This window comes from Giraffa tippelskirchi, chromosome 11 (genome assembly GCF_054371585.1).
Source record: "Giraffa tippelskirchi isolate mGirTip1 chromosome 11, T2T-mGirTip1v1.2.pri, whole genome shotgun sequence".
Classification (NCBI taxonomy): domain Eukaryota; kingdom Metazoa; phylum Chordata; class Mammalia; order Artiodactyla; family Giraffidae; genus Giraffa; species Giraffa tippelskirchi.
Genome location: NC_137285.1, coordinates 143,116,733 through 143,132,261, shown reverse-complemented (window position 1 = coordinate 143,132,261; position 15,529 = coordinate 143,116,733).

The window sequence follows — 15,529 nt, the reverse complement described above, 5'->3', positions numbered from 1 at the left end:
GACATAGCAGATCATTCAAACAGTGGCAGCAGATACAAGCTAAATGATTTCTGCATATGCTCAACAGTGTAAATACATCTGAGATTGTAATGAGTAGTCCTTGGTGTGGTATTGGTGGTGTTCCTAAGAAGAAGCTCTTCCAGTGACTGAGCAAGCTGAGATGGAGCTTGCGCTTTGAACTAGGCCTAAATCAATTTCTGTCTCCACCAAATAGGCTAACTTCTGGATGAGCTCAAGTGGTCATGAGTGTGAGTGCTGGCTGGGGGTGGGGGAAAACAAGTCAAAAGCTGAGTTTCATAGACTTGGACAAAGGTGTGTGCACGTGGAAGTGCTGGGAAGGATGTGAAGAAATGCTTATGCTTATGCCTCAAGCATTAGAGAAATATTCAGCCCTCACTGTAAATACAGTGCCCTGGTTAAGGGCTCAAGCATTGGAGATGGATATGTTGCTGTTGTTCAGTCACTAAGTCATGTCCAACTCTTTGCAACCCCATGAACTGCAGCACACCAGGCTTCCCTGTCCCTTACTATCTCCTGGAGTTTGCCAAAGTTCATGTCCATTGAGTCAGTGATGCCATCCAACCATCTCTTCCTCTGTCGCCTTCTTTTCTTTTTGCCATCAGTCTTTCCCAGTATCAGGGTCTTCTCCAATGAGTCGGCTCTTCACATCAGGTGGCCAAAGTATTGCAGCTTCAGCTTCAACATCAGTCCTTTCAGTGACCATTCCGGGTTGATTTCCTTTAGGATTGACTGGTTTTATCTCCTTGCTGTCCAAGGGACTCTTAAGACTCTTCTCCAGCACCACTATTTGAAAGCATCAATTCTTCATCAGTCAGCCTTCTTTCTGGTCCAACTCTCACATCTATACATGACTACTGGAGAAACCATAGCTTTGACTATATGGATCAACACTACAATCACAGAAAGCTAACCAAAATGATCATGTGGATCACAGCCTTGTGTAACTCAATGAAGCTATGAGCAATGTGGTGCAGAGCCACCCAAGACGGATGAGTCACTGTGGAGAGTTCTGACAAATGGTGGTCCACTAGAGAAGGGAATAGCAAACCACTCCAGTATGCTTGCCTTGAGAACCCCATGGACAGTATGAAAAGGAGATGGATATATTTGTGTTCAAACCTCAGCTCTACCATTGGTTTTGTCAAACGCACTTAATAGGAAACCCACCTTAGATTGAATTTTTAGATAAGACTATTTGTTGTCTCACACATCAAGAAATCCAGAGGCAAGGTAGCTGCAAGGCTAGTTTGTCAGGACTCTGGCTCTACCCCGTGACTCTCTTGGTTCTGTCCTTCGCAAGGAGTTGGCTTAATTTGCGAGAGCAGAAGGATAGCAGCGGTGATTCTGGGTACCACGTCTAGACAAGAGAATCTCAAGAATAAGCCCAACTAGTTTATTTCTCTGTCTATTCTGTAGGAGTGATAATACCTTTCCTAAAAGCCTCAAGGCAAACCTTTCCTCGCTTTTCACTGGACAGAATAGGCTAATAGGCCCATTTCTAAGCCAGTCATGACAGGCAAACAAGATTACTGTGAGAAACCTAGCCTAAAGAATTTCTAGTCTGGGAGCTTGAGATGAGGATCACACTGAATAATTTGGGGGAGGAGTGGATACCTGAACAAAACTGATGCCCTTTTAGGAAAGAAGAGAGAGATGACCAACAGTATACACTGCAATTTGCTACCTCCTTGGAGCTCCAAATTTTCCATCAGTATCATACACATATGTCACATGTCCAAAAAATATTAAACAAAATAATAGATATAAGGCACTCAGCACAATACCAGTCACAGAGTAAACACTTAGTAAAGTGACAGATAAACTTGGCAGTTGAGATACTACATTTACTGGCCGCAAGATTGATTCAAAGCTCTCACTGCTTTGTGTGACTCTACATTCCTGAGAAACTTTCTCAATTTGTCCTGACTGGTTAGACACCAGAATAATCTTGAGATTCTAGATAAGGTTTTTTTTTTAATGACACCTTTTTAGAGTATGGTATTTGGACAATACCAGGTGGTATTGTCACTGAAGATGGCCTTTGGTCCATCTCTTACATAAGTACACGGAATAGGGAAATGGTTAAACACAATCAGTGTGCCATTATGATCACGTGGGCCTGTGTGTGTGTGTGTAGGTGTGTGAGAACATGTATTGTGTATGAATACGTTCAGCTTCTATTGTGCTTCCCAGTCACTTGGTTGGGCACTTCAATTATTTTTCAAGTACCCATTAGGTGTGAGGAACATGGAAAGAAGGCGAGATTGAACAGGGTGTGTCAGCAGGGTTGCCACACTCTGCAGCGCCACGCAGTGCCATTCACATAAGTTAACAGGTGAATAGCATCCCCAGGGCTGTGTAGCACACAGCTTGTGCAGCTCTGTGTGATGGCCCTCCACGCCAGGGCCTTTTAGAGTAGGATACACCTTTGTACGACAGCTTGGAAGAGCAGGGAACTTGGTTTATATGCATTTGATTAGTTCTTTTGCGGTTAATGACTCTTTTGTGAAATGTGTGGAATGAGGATGCATTCCTGCTTAATAAAAGGCAGAATGATTCACTCTGTACCATTTTATCCAGAGCAATTTTATCAGCACATAATGAAGACTGTGCTCTGATATTAACTCTCTCTTGAAGGACTTGGCTATTCTGACAATTAAAAGTCAACTCTTTCCTTCCTGGTTTTTGTCTCATTCCTTATAGAAAAGTTAAACGCAACATGCTTTCTTTGTATTTGTTGGATGTTTTGATAGAACGGCTTAACTTACAGAAGGCAAGAGTTTCTCCTGGAACTTAAGTAAAAGACAGTACGTTTAAATGTTTCCCTGAATAAGAATCAATCAACCATGCCCCTTTCTGGATGATCTTCAGTTATGGAGTAAGATTACTGGCATATAGTAAATTGCAATTAAAAGCTACACTCTCTTGTAATTTTTTAAAAAAATTTTATTGATCAATTTATTTTTGGCTGTGCTGGGTCTTCATTGCTACAAGGACTTTTCTCTCGTTGCGAAGAGTGGGAGCTACTCTCTAGTTGTGGCTTCTCATTGAGATGGCTTCTCTCATGGTTGAGCACAGGCTCTAGGGTGAGGGGGCTTCAGTAGCTGCAGCTTGTGGGCTCAAGAGTTGTGGCTCCTAGGTTCTAGAGCACAAACTCAACTGTTACGATGCAAGGGCTTAGTTGCTGCCTGGCATTTGGGATCTTCCTGGATCACGGATCAAACTCATGTCTCTGCACTGGCAGGCAGATTCTTTACCATTGAGCCAACACAGAAGCCCTGACTTGTACTTTTTAATCTTCTTACTTAAGATTACAGCAGAAATACTTTAGAACTTAATGAACTAATATTGAGACTTATGTGCCAGACATTTGAGCAGCCCATTTGAAATATAATTTAGATATTATTCTCTTCATTTTGCTGTTGAAGAAACTGACTATTATGGAATTTGTGACTTGCTTAAAGGTCACAAAGCTATAAAGTGGCAAAGTTGGCATTCAAAGCTGGCAAAGTTGGCCTTTAAAGCTTGTGCTTTTTCACACTGTCTCCAGCTCCTGTCCAGTCCCTGTGTACTACAATAATCGCATTTTAACCAGTATCCACAGTGTATTAAAAAGTCCTTAGCACACTGACAGAGAAGTGGTATATATCTGAATAATTTTTTGCTTCTAAGTTGTATGGGAATTAGCATTTTAATATTTTGCATGTAAAATCATTTTATGTGTTTTATAGACTGAAAAGTTTTATAGAACTATCCATTATCCTTATGACAGAATTCAGGTTGACTTTCTTAGAATTTCAATGTAGGCCTTTAGAAAAACTTTGTACAGCATTTTGAATTTTTTTCATACTAACAGAAAGAGTAAAACATACATTATAAGTTGTTTAAAGATTCCAGCAGCTATTATGCATCATAATGTGTACTGAAGTTAATTCTAAAGCATATCTAGGGCTCTTTTTATTTTATGCTATGGCACTTTGTTTATAGTATAGTATATTTATGGGTTAGAATACCTTTAAATAATATGGTCTTATGTAGTTGTTTATTTCCTTCCTGATAAAATTTTAAAATGACATTTAATATTTTAAGAAACACTGTATTTGAGGTGCAAGCTGTTTTATTATTTTGTTACAAGTTGGCTTTTTTCATAATTCTTAGTTTTTAGCTTGTGGAGTGTTGGTTTGCAAAGTCTCCCCTATACACAGGGGAAAGGAGAGACTGAAGAAAGGGGCAGACCACTCCAGATTGATAGGTGGCAGTTTTTTAAAAAAATTTAAATTAAATTATCTTTTTCTATTTTGGCCATACCACGTGGCATGTGGGATCTCAGTTCCCCAACCAGGAATTGAACCATTGCTCCCTGCACTGAAAGTGCAGAGTCTTAACCACTGGGCCACCAGGGAAGCCTGGTGGCAGTTTTAATGAGGAAGGGAAATTACTTACGAGGCTTGTCTTGGATGTCTGCAAGACAAGTAGATCTCTGCATCCGCCTATCATCATCTTAAAAGTTTATATAGGGGCCTTATCTGAGTTCAGTCACATATTAGGTTCAGATGGTCTCAAAAACACCTTATTCTCTCAAGGCTGCATCCTTTAAACGGCTCTGGCTATGGGTGTGGTGGGCAGAGCGTACCTCCCAAGGATAGGGGTGTGGGTGAGGAGGAATTTCCAATGACCTGGATCCAGCTCTCCAGTCAACCAGCAGTCATATCTCAATGACCTCCCCCAACACAGGGGTTTATAGTAATAATTAGCTAAGTACTACATCAAATTTAAAAACTTTAAGTGTATGTCTTTGTGTTTCTTCAGTCATGTCCATTGAGTCGGTGATGCCATGCAACCATCTCATCCTCTGTCGTTCAATTCTCCTCCCACCTTCAATCTTTCCCAGCATCAGGGTCTTTCCAATGAGTCAGTTCTTCGCATCAGGTGGCCAAAGTATGGGAGTTTCAGCTTCAACATCAGTCCTTCCAATGAACACCCAGGACTGATCTCCTATAGGATGGACTGGTTGGATCTCCTTGCAGTCCAAGGGACTCTCAAGAGTCTCCTCCAACACGACAATTCAAAAGCATCAATTTTTTGGCACTCAGCTTTCTTTATGGTCCAACTCTCACATCTATACATGATTACTGGAAAAATCATAGCCTTGACTAGACTGACCTTTGTTGGCAAAGTAATGTCTCTGCTTTTTAATATGTTGTCTAGGTTGGTCATGACTTTTCTTCCAAGGAACAAGTGTCTTTTAATTTCATGGCTGCAGTCACCATCTGCAGTGATTTTGGAGCCCAAGAAAAGTCTCTCATTGTTTCTCCATCTATTTGCCATGAAGTAATGGACCAGATGCCATGATCTTAGTTTTCTGAATGTTGAGCTTTAAGCCAACTTTTTCACTCTCCTCTTTCACTTTCATCAAGAGGCTCTTTAGTTCCTCTTCGCTTTCTGCCATCAGGGTGGTGTCATCTGCATATCTGAGGTTATTGATATCTCTCCCAGAAATCTTGATTCCAGCTTGTGCTTCCTCCAGCCCAGCGTTTCTCATGATGTACTCTGCATATAAGTTAAATAAGCAGGGTGACAGTATAGAGCCTTGACGTACTCCTTTCCCGATTTCAAACCAGTCCATTGTTCCATGTTCGATTCTAACTGTTGCTTCTTGACCTGCATACATATTTCTCAGGAGGCAGGTAAAGTGGTCTAGTATTCCCATCTCTTGAAGGATTTTCCACAGTTTGTTGTAATCCACACAAAGACTTTGATGTAATCAATAAAGCAGAAGTAGATGCTTTTCTGGAAATCTCTTGCTTTTTCAATGATCCAGTGGATGTTGGCAATTTGATCTCTGGTTCCTCTGCCTTTTCTAAATCCAGCTTGAACATCTGGAATTTCACAGTTCATGGGTGGCTCAGGGGTAAAGAATTCAGTCGGGAAGATTTAGAGAAGAAAATGGAAACCCACTCCAGTAGTCTTCCCTGGGAAATCCCATGGACAGAGGGGTCCATGGGGTCACAAAAGAGTTGGAAATGACTTAGTGACTAAACAACAGCAACACAGCTCAATGTTAATCACTTACAATGCAGTCTTCTTTGTATCATCCTGTGAGAACTGGAATTTTTAAAAATTAATTTTCAGTGGCATATAGTTGCTTTACAATGTTGTGTTAGTTTCTACTGTACAGAAAAGTGAGTCAGCTCTACTTATACATTTATCTTTCCCCCACCCCATTTCCAGTATTTTGATATTGTAAATGATGCTGTGATGAGCATCTTTATGTCCTGGTGCAAGGAGGGCGCATTTCTCTAGGAAGACTGGTAGAATGTGGCAGGATTGATGTGGTGCCAGTCTGGGCCTGAGAAGACATAGCAAGCTCTACGTTTGTTCTTTGGAGGAAGCCAAATACTATGGAAGAGACCCAGCTACTCTGAGCCTGCCATGCTGTGAGGAAGTCCAATCCAGCCACATGGAGAGGCCATGAGGAGAGAGAAAGGACTCCTCTCTCCCTGCTATTCCAGCCAGCCTAGCTGAAGCACCAGACATATGTGTGAAGAAGTCACCTTGGACATTCCAGCCGTGGCAAATGTCACAGGGAGCAGAGACAAGCTGTTCCCACTGGGGCCCTGCCAAAACTGCAGACTCACTCAAAAGCAAAGAAATGATGATTGTGGTTTTGAACCACCAAGTTTAGATAATGAAAATACCCATTTTTCTTGTGTTGATCTTTTCTAGTGTCAATTAGAAAGTATCCTTTTTATATTATGGATACCAATTCCTAGTGTCTTGATGAGGAATCTTGACTCATCAAGGTATAAACTCGAGTGCTTTTATTTTTTTTCCATTAATTGCTACCAACTGTACTATGTTGAAGCCCCCTTTTCCACTAGGACAATATCTCAGCATCTTCATTACTTTTGAGCCACATTCTGTAATTAGAACAGGCTCATCGTATTTTTACTAAGTTTTATTCCTGTGTGTTTAAAAATCTAGGTCTCTTATTTGATTAAGTCAGAAAGAGAAAAAGAGAAAACCAAATACTACATATTAACACATATATGTGGAATCTGGAAAATTGGTATAGGTGATCTTATTTACAAAGCAGAAATAGAGACACAGATGTAGAGAACAACTGTGGATACCAAGGAGGAAAGAGGGGGATGGGATAAATTGGGAGACTGGGACTGACATATATACACTCTTGATACTATGTATAAAATAGATAACTAAGGAGGGCCTACTGTATGACACAGGGAACTCGACTCAGTGCTTTTTGGTGACCTAATGGGAAGGAGGGGCTTCCCCGGTGGCTCAGATGCTAAAGAATCCACCTGCCGTGAGAGAGACCTGAGTTCGATCCCTGGGTTGGGAAGATCCCATGGAGGAGGGCGTGGCAACCCACGCCAGTATTCTTGCCTGGAGAATCCCAATGGACAGAGGAGCCTGGTGGGCTACAGTCCATGGGGTCCCAAAGAGTTGGGCATGACTGAGTGACCAAGCACACACAGCGCCCAAACGGGAAGGGAATCCAGAAAGGAAGGGATATATGTATGCTGCCGCTGCTGCTAAATCGCTTCAGTCGTGTCCGACTCTGTGCGACCCCATAGACGGCAGCCCACCAGGCTCCCCCGTCCCTGGGATTCTCCAGGCAAGAACACTGGAGTGGGCTGCCATTTCCTTCTCCGATGTATGAAAGTGAAAAGGGAAAGTGAAGTCGCTCAGTCGTTTCTGACTCTTAGCGACCCCATGGTCTGCAGCCTACCAGGCTCCTCCATCCGTGGGATTTTCCAGGCAAGAGTACTGGAGTGGGGTGCCATCGCCTTCTCCTGGATATATGTATACATAGGGCTGATTCACTTTGCTGTACGGTAGGAACTAACACTGCGTTGTGAAACACCTGTACTCTGATTTAAAAAGCTCCTCTAGATTTCTCTCCTAAATAGGTGGGGCTTGCAGGACTAGGAGTTCGGAATGGTATGTGTGGGTGCATATGGTACATGTCTAATCTCTAGACACGTGGGACACTGGGCGGTGGCAGTGATGTGAGAAAGAATCTGCTGGGCTCCACTGCTCCTAAAGTGCTGAATCTTAGTTCCTTTCTAACGGTGTTTGAACTGGATGTCTGCGGGCTCCAGGGGGCAAGATAATGGTTCCAACAGATTCAGCTGGTGATAATCTCCTCTCAAGCAGCCTCTGAAGGCACTGTGGGTTCCTTTCATCATTGGCTATATCTCCCACTGATCCTCAATTGAGAGCTTTACAGAATATTTCTTTGAATCGAGTGCCCCTTTGCTTTATGATGTAGCCATCACTGGCAAGACTGTAGTCCCACATCTGAGGAAACTGAAGTACAGGTTTGGGACCCAGGAATCCCGGCCTTCCTTCTCTTTGCCCTGTGATCTGCCATCATGCCATCCCTCCCAGTCCTCTATTTGACTCCCTCAGTGCAAGGGAGACCATCAAGTTCAGTGGCTAATCAAGCAGCCTGCCAGAAGCACCTATCAATGTGACCTTCTCACAGCCATCATCAGACTACCAGTCATTGTCTTGAGTGTTCCTTTGGTTTGAGGGAGAGGAAACCTCTCCTTTCCTTCCCTCAGAGAGAGGGGGAAAAAAGGGAAATAGCTACTGTTTACAAACAAATGGCAATTTATATGTAACTACCTTCCAGCTACAGATAAATCAGAGGTTTAGGGGTTATGGTAGTGTCAGTTCTATTGAAACTGCATCTCTCAGGAAGCTCTGACGGGACTGACAGCTGGAGTTTTGTGATCTTTACTGTGTGGTTCTGGATCTGTTTTTCTCAGCCTAGTCTTGATTTTCCTAACATCATCCTTTCATATAATTAATTCTTTGTTTGTTATATACTGCTGTAAAGGTCTATACTCAAACTGTGAGTTGACTTTCATTTATAAATTTCATTTATTGTGGCGCTGATCTTGCAGAAGTTTTAATTCTGATGTGGTCAAGTTTATATGTTATCTAAGAAATACCTCCATAAAGTCATAGAGGCATTCCTCTATGTATTTTCACTGATAGCTGTAAAAAGTTTGCTCTTTACATTTAGGTCTCCCATCTATCTGGAACTGATAACAATTTCATACATGATGTGATAAGGGGATGTAATTTTATATAGAAAGCCAACAGTTCTAACACAATTTATTGGATGCCTATTTCTTTTCTAGGAATCAGAAATACTAGTTTTGTCTTATATGACATTTTCATACACACACACACACACACACACACATATATCTGCTTCTAGCATTTTTATTTTGTTTTTTTAGTATATTGGTCCTTTTTGAAGCAAAACAGTACTGTCTTCCTTACTATGGCTTTATACTGGATTGGCCAAAAAGCCCAAACAAACTTACAAACTTTTTGGCTAACCCAATATATCTTAAGCTCCAGTAAGGTAAGTCTCCCATTCTTTCTTCCAGAATAATTATGATTATTCTTGACCCTTTACTCTTGCATATGAATTTTAGAATTGACATATACATTCTGTAAAAAACTATGTTTCCATTTAGCATATAACTAATGTATCTTTCTAACTTGGCAATGCCTAATGGTCAATGCCTAGCATAAAGCTTCTCTCAATAAATATTTGTGGAATTAATGAAAGAACAATCTATAGACATTTGTGCTAAACATTTTGTAACTTAGAATGTGTTTTGAGAACTCTACTCCATTAACTAAATTTTCCAGATTATGAAAATGTTCTTCATGATTGAGTGTGAGACTATAGTCTCTCATCAAGAATACTTAATTTATAATCATTAAAGATATACTAAGTCAACATTTTGCATTTTGTGTGGTCATATATTAATAATTATTGTATCATTTCTGGTTATTTGCTGAGGCTGGTAGAGTGAGGGACCCTTCAGATTTTATTTTTTAAACCTCTTACTGAAGTATGATTGACATAAAAATATGTACATATTTAATATATGCATACAACTTGAGTTTGGAGATATACAAAAGAAGGCAAAATACTAGTTGTATGGCTATTTTGAATGGTAGACTCTGATAAGCTAAAGTCTGGGACTTTTATTCTCTCTTTATTGTAATGACATTAATATTTACTCCAAACTCTAGTTATTTGGTTGCCACAAATAGTTCAGTTCAGTTCAGTTCAGTCGCTCAGTCGTGTCCGACTCTTTGCGACCCCATGAACTGCAGCACGCCAGGCCTCCCTGTCCATCACCAACTCCCGGAGTCCACACAAACCCATGTCCATCGAGTCAGTGATGCCATCCAACCATCTCATCCTCTGTCGTCCCCTTCTCCTCCCGCCCCCAATCCTTCCCAGCATTAGGGTCTTTTCCAATGAGTCTACCCTTCGCATGAGGTGGCCAAAGTATTGGAGTTTCAGCTTTAACATCAGACCTTCCAATGAACACCCAGGATTGATCTCCTTTAGGTTGGATTGATTGGATCTCCTTGCAGTCCAAGGGACTCTCAAGAGTCTTCTCCAACACCACAGTTCAAAAGCATCAATTCTTCGGCGCTCAGCTTTCTTCACTGTCCAACTCTCACATCCATACATGACCACTGGAAAAACCATATCTTGACTAGATGGATCTTTGTTGGCAAAGTAATGTCTCTGCTTTGAAATATGCTATCTAGGTTGGCCATAACCTTCCTTCCAAGGAGTAAGCGTCTTTTAATTTCATGGCTGCAGTCACCATCAGCAGTGATTCTGGAGCCCCCAAAAATAAAGTCTGACACTGTTTCCACTGTTTCCCTATCTATTTCCCATGAAGTGATGGGACCAGATGCCATGATCTTAGTTTTCTGAACGTTGAGCTTTAAGCCAACTTTTTCACTCTCCTCTTTCACTTTCATCAAGAGGCTCTTTAGTTCTTCTTCACTTTCTGCCATAAGGGTGGTGTCATCCGCATATCTGAGGTTATTGATATTTCTCCCGGCAATCTTGATTCCAGCTTGTGTTTCTTCCAGCCCAGCGTTTCTCATGATGTACTCTGCATGTAAGTTAAATAAGCAGGGTGACAATATACAGCCTTGACGTACTCCTTTTCCTATTTGGAACCAGTCTGTTGTTCCATGTCCAGTTCTAACTGTTGCTTCCTGACCTGCATACAGGTTTCTCAAGAGACAGGTCAGATGGTCTGGTATTCCCATCTCTTTCAGAATTTTCCACAGTTTATTGTGATCCACACAGTCAAAGGCTTTGGCATAGTCAATAAAGCAGAAATAGATGTTTTTCTGGAACTCTCTTGCTTTTTCGATGATCCAGCGGATATTGGCAATTTGATCTCTGGTTCCTCTGCCTTTTCTAAAACCAGCTTGAACATCTGGAAGTTCACGGTTCATGTATTGCTGAAGCCTGGCTTGGAGAATTTTGAACATTACTTTAGTAGCATGTGAGATGAGTGCAATTGTGCAGTAGTTTGAGCATTCTTTGGCATTGCCTTTCTTTGGGATTGGAACGAAAACTGACCTTTTCCAGTCCCGTGGCCACTGCTGAGTTTTCCAAATTTGCTGGCATATCGAGTGCAGCACTTTCACAGCATCACCTTTGAGGATTTGAAATAAGCAGTTCATGATCTGAGCCACAAATAAGGTATTCTTTATTTTTTTTTGACAGGTAATTGATATGACTTCAGTTAAATCTAATGGGACAATGTGATGGAGAGATAAAACTAAGCATTTCTTCATGCTATTTGGTGACCTGGCCAAGGAAATTGGTCTTTAAAAATTCCTTAAGGCATTTTCATTTAATTTAATGATCAGATTAGAGATCAAAGAAGGCATATTTAACCTCAATGGCTTCCATATTTTGTTACCTGCTTTAATTTGAATTTAGAAGTGATTGAACACAGGAGGTCATTAGATGCATGACTACACATTCTGGTTTTGTGAATTCTTGTTCAAGTCTGATGCTTGAAAATAAGTTTACTGTAAGCTTTGGGTATGAGACTGTATTATGTATTCATCTGTCCTTTATGGTTTTCCATCACCTGACCCATTTCTTCTTCTATTTGGGGAATCTCTCTTGTTCCCATTCTGAATCTTTAAACTAGCTATTTATTTTAATAGTCTTTGATTGTGTGAGCTACTTCCTACCTTTCCAGTAAATTAATTTCCTGCTAAAGTTTCTGCAAATGTCTGTTGCTTACAACCAAAGCACTCTAAGAACAAGGAGGAATGAAGTCATGTGAAGAGGAGGCAAATAATTCCAAGGCAGAGGGCAGAGTGTGTACCTGAGTTAATAAGCTACTGGTATTTTTGAGGTGTTTTGAGAAAGCCATATGGCTGGAGCCACTGAGATGGAGAGGGACATGCAGTGAAGTTCAGAAGCTTGATAGGGGCCAGATACACAAACACAAGCTGTGTGAGGATTTGGGGCTTTATCTCAGAGTAATATTTTGTTATTGTCTTCATTTTATTTTTGTAAAGCAAGATGTTTACAACTAATGTGGTTTGGCAGCTGGACTCGGTGGGGTAAAACCAGACATTTATTCTTTCTTATCACTTTCTGTTAAACTTGTCCATTAAGTCATTTCTTCCTAGATTATGGATGACAGCTAGGTAGCATTACTTTTCTGATTCTTCTTAGATATGAACAAATATCTATCTGTTTTAGGTTATGAAATACATGGTTCAGTCTAATATCAGAGCTTTACATTTTCATCCAATTACAAAATTCTCTCTCGCCCTTAGCCAAAGCCTAACGTGGGCTTCAAACTCACTTTCCAGGAAGGATGTGATTACCTGCTTCTCCACATGGCTTTTCTCCTCCCTCTCTCCCACTGAATGGGCTATCTCTGACTCCTCTAGGGTGGCAGGTAGGAAGGCATGAGGCTAACCCTTTCCTGGGAGACTTCTTTAACATACCTGCGATTTCCTTACTGCCCGCAGTGCTTCTCTTGCTGGAGATTCACGATCTCCCCCATTCCTCTGCTTTCAGTCCCTAATCTCTGCCAGTTCTCATACAGCTTCTTTCTTCCGGGCTTACCGTCACCCCCAAGTGGTCCTTCTCCAGGAGACTCTAGGGGTGGCTGAGACAGGGAATCTGCAGGAGGAGGCACTGTGTCCCTGTGTCACTTGGCTCCAACAAGAGTGTAATCATTTTTCAGACAATCTCAACTCCTTTTCACTCTGCCATTAGGCTGACCAAACTCTTGCGTTTAGACTTTTTTCAGGGATAGTTCAAAGAACTGCTTTTGTGTTTTCCCAAATTCCAGGGGCCATTGCCAAGCTCTCCAAATGCTTCTTTTCCAATAATTAATTAATTAGACTATGTTGGGTCTTAGTTGTGGCATACAGGAACTTTTGTTGCAGTGCATGGACTCTCTAGTTGTGGCTCACTGACTCCAGAGTGTGTGGGCTTCAGTAGTTACGGCATGCAGACTTCATTGCTCTGTGGCGTGCGAGATACTAGTTGCCTGACCAGGGATCAAACACATGTCCCCTTCATTGCAAGGCAGATTCTAAACCACTGGACCACCAGGGAAGTCCCCATACACTTTCTCTGAAGCTTCCCCACACCAAAGATTTCCTAATCACTCCTCAGTTGGCTGATCAACCTATTGGGCTTATTGCAAGCCTTATTTTGGACTATCATCTTTGCAAACCTAGCACCTTGTGCTACAGTGTGAATGTAACTGACATCTATTACTCTTATTCTGGGGGCTTCAGTCCAGACACACAGTAGAAAAAGTGCCATTTTGATATTCTCTTACAAAGTGATATATATGGTTAGATGGTTATTATTCACACAATTTTATGAATATAGTCTCCAGTCACATCACTTCCCCATCCCCCATGTAAAACAAACAAAACACTAATCGTTCTTATATTTAAAAATCAGAATGTTTTCTAAATTGGAGCAGATTTGAGTTCCTTTACCCTAGACAGTATTCAGTTAGTCAAACAACTCCTACCTCAATATTTTATGGCAAGTGTGGAGCCCTTTATCTTCTTTTTGTTTGGAAAAAAACACAACTAGCTGTCAAACGCTTGAATGTGTACCAAACATTTAAATAGTCAGTGGAAAATTTGAATGTGATGTATAAAGCATTCAGCAAAGTGGAAAGCCCTCTGACCACTTTCAAAATAATCCAAGCAAACAGCAATTAGAGATATATTCTACTTCTTTCCATTTGTTTACAGCTCACCAGGACATAACCTGAGCTCCCATGCATATTGGGAAGTGGACAGCACTTAGATTGTTCCTTACTTTGATATGTGACTGTCAGGGTTGCAAATAATGTGCCTGCGAAAGAAAATTGCCTCCCGATGTACTACCTGAAGGTAGAATTTTAAAAAACGTTTTTTCCTTCTTCCTTTTCTCTTTCCATTTACTCAGCATTACGTGACCCTGCTGTTAAGCACCTGAGAAGAAAAAGGAATTGTTTATGGTGGTCCCAGTGGGATGAGCCTGACCAGGAGAAAGAAGGCAACGTAGCAAGGAAGCATTTCCAATGTTTATTTAGTTTATATTTATTAAGCACCTATTGGGCATCAAGAACATGAAATGTGGTGACTGCCTGCTAGATACTTTTAATCTGGTTGTGAGGATAGGATACATGCCCCATAAATTAAATTCAATTTGTAATATTGAAGGCAGAATCATCTCATACTGCTGCTGCTGCTGCTGCTAAGTCGCTTCAGTCGTGTCCGACTCTGTGCGACCCCATGGACGGCAGCCCACCAGGCTCCGCCGTCCCTGGGATTCTCCAGGCAAGAACACTGGAGTGGGTTGCCATTTCCTTCTCTGGTGCATGAAAGGGAAAAGTGAAAGTGAAGTCGCTCAGTCGTGTCCGACTCTTAGCGACTCCATGGACTGTAGCCTACCAGGCTCCTCCATCCATGGGATTTTCCAGGCAAGGGTACTGGAGTGGGGCATCTCATACTGGGAACCTGCAAAAGGCAAAGCTACTGCCAGGAAAGTGGTAGAAACTACAGAGAAAAGGGTCTGAGTTAAATGTAAGTTTCTGACAGAACTGATCAAAGATAGGTTGGACCATGTAGAGGTGAGTTTCATGTTTTGCAAGGTATTTAAGCTAGTCTGAATAAGCACTTAGCCAGAGTATTTGTAGATGGTATTATTGCACCTGCTGAGTTTTTCTCTGAGATGATCTTTAAAATACTCACATGACTTTATGATGCTTTGATTCTGTGAGTCCTTAGGAGAGGGAGCACGCATAGGCTCATAAACTGACCAGGAAAGCATTTGCTGAGGTTTAGGTGTGAAAGAAGGAGCAGAGATGGGACAGAAGAAGGAAGGGAGGTGGGAGCTCCTGGCAGTGGGAATACTGTGAGATTAATGAAAAGTCTTGAGCTTTTTCTTGACCATATATTGCAGGAGAAAACTGTTTTATCTCTAACCACATTTAGAAGGAGGTTAAAGTTTAAAGACCAATATCTTGATGAATGGGCTTCCCAAGTGGCTCAGTGGTAAAGAATCCATCTGTCAATCCACGAGATGCAGGTTCAATCCCTGGGTTGGGAAGATCCCCTGGAGAAGAAAATGCAACCCACTCCAGTA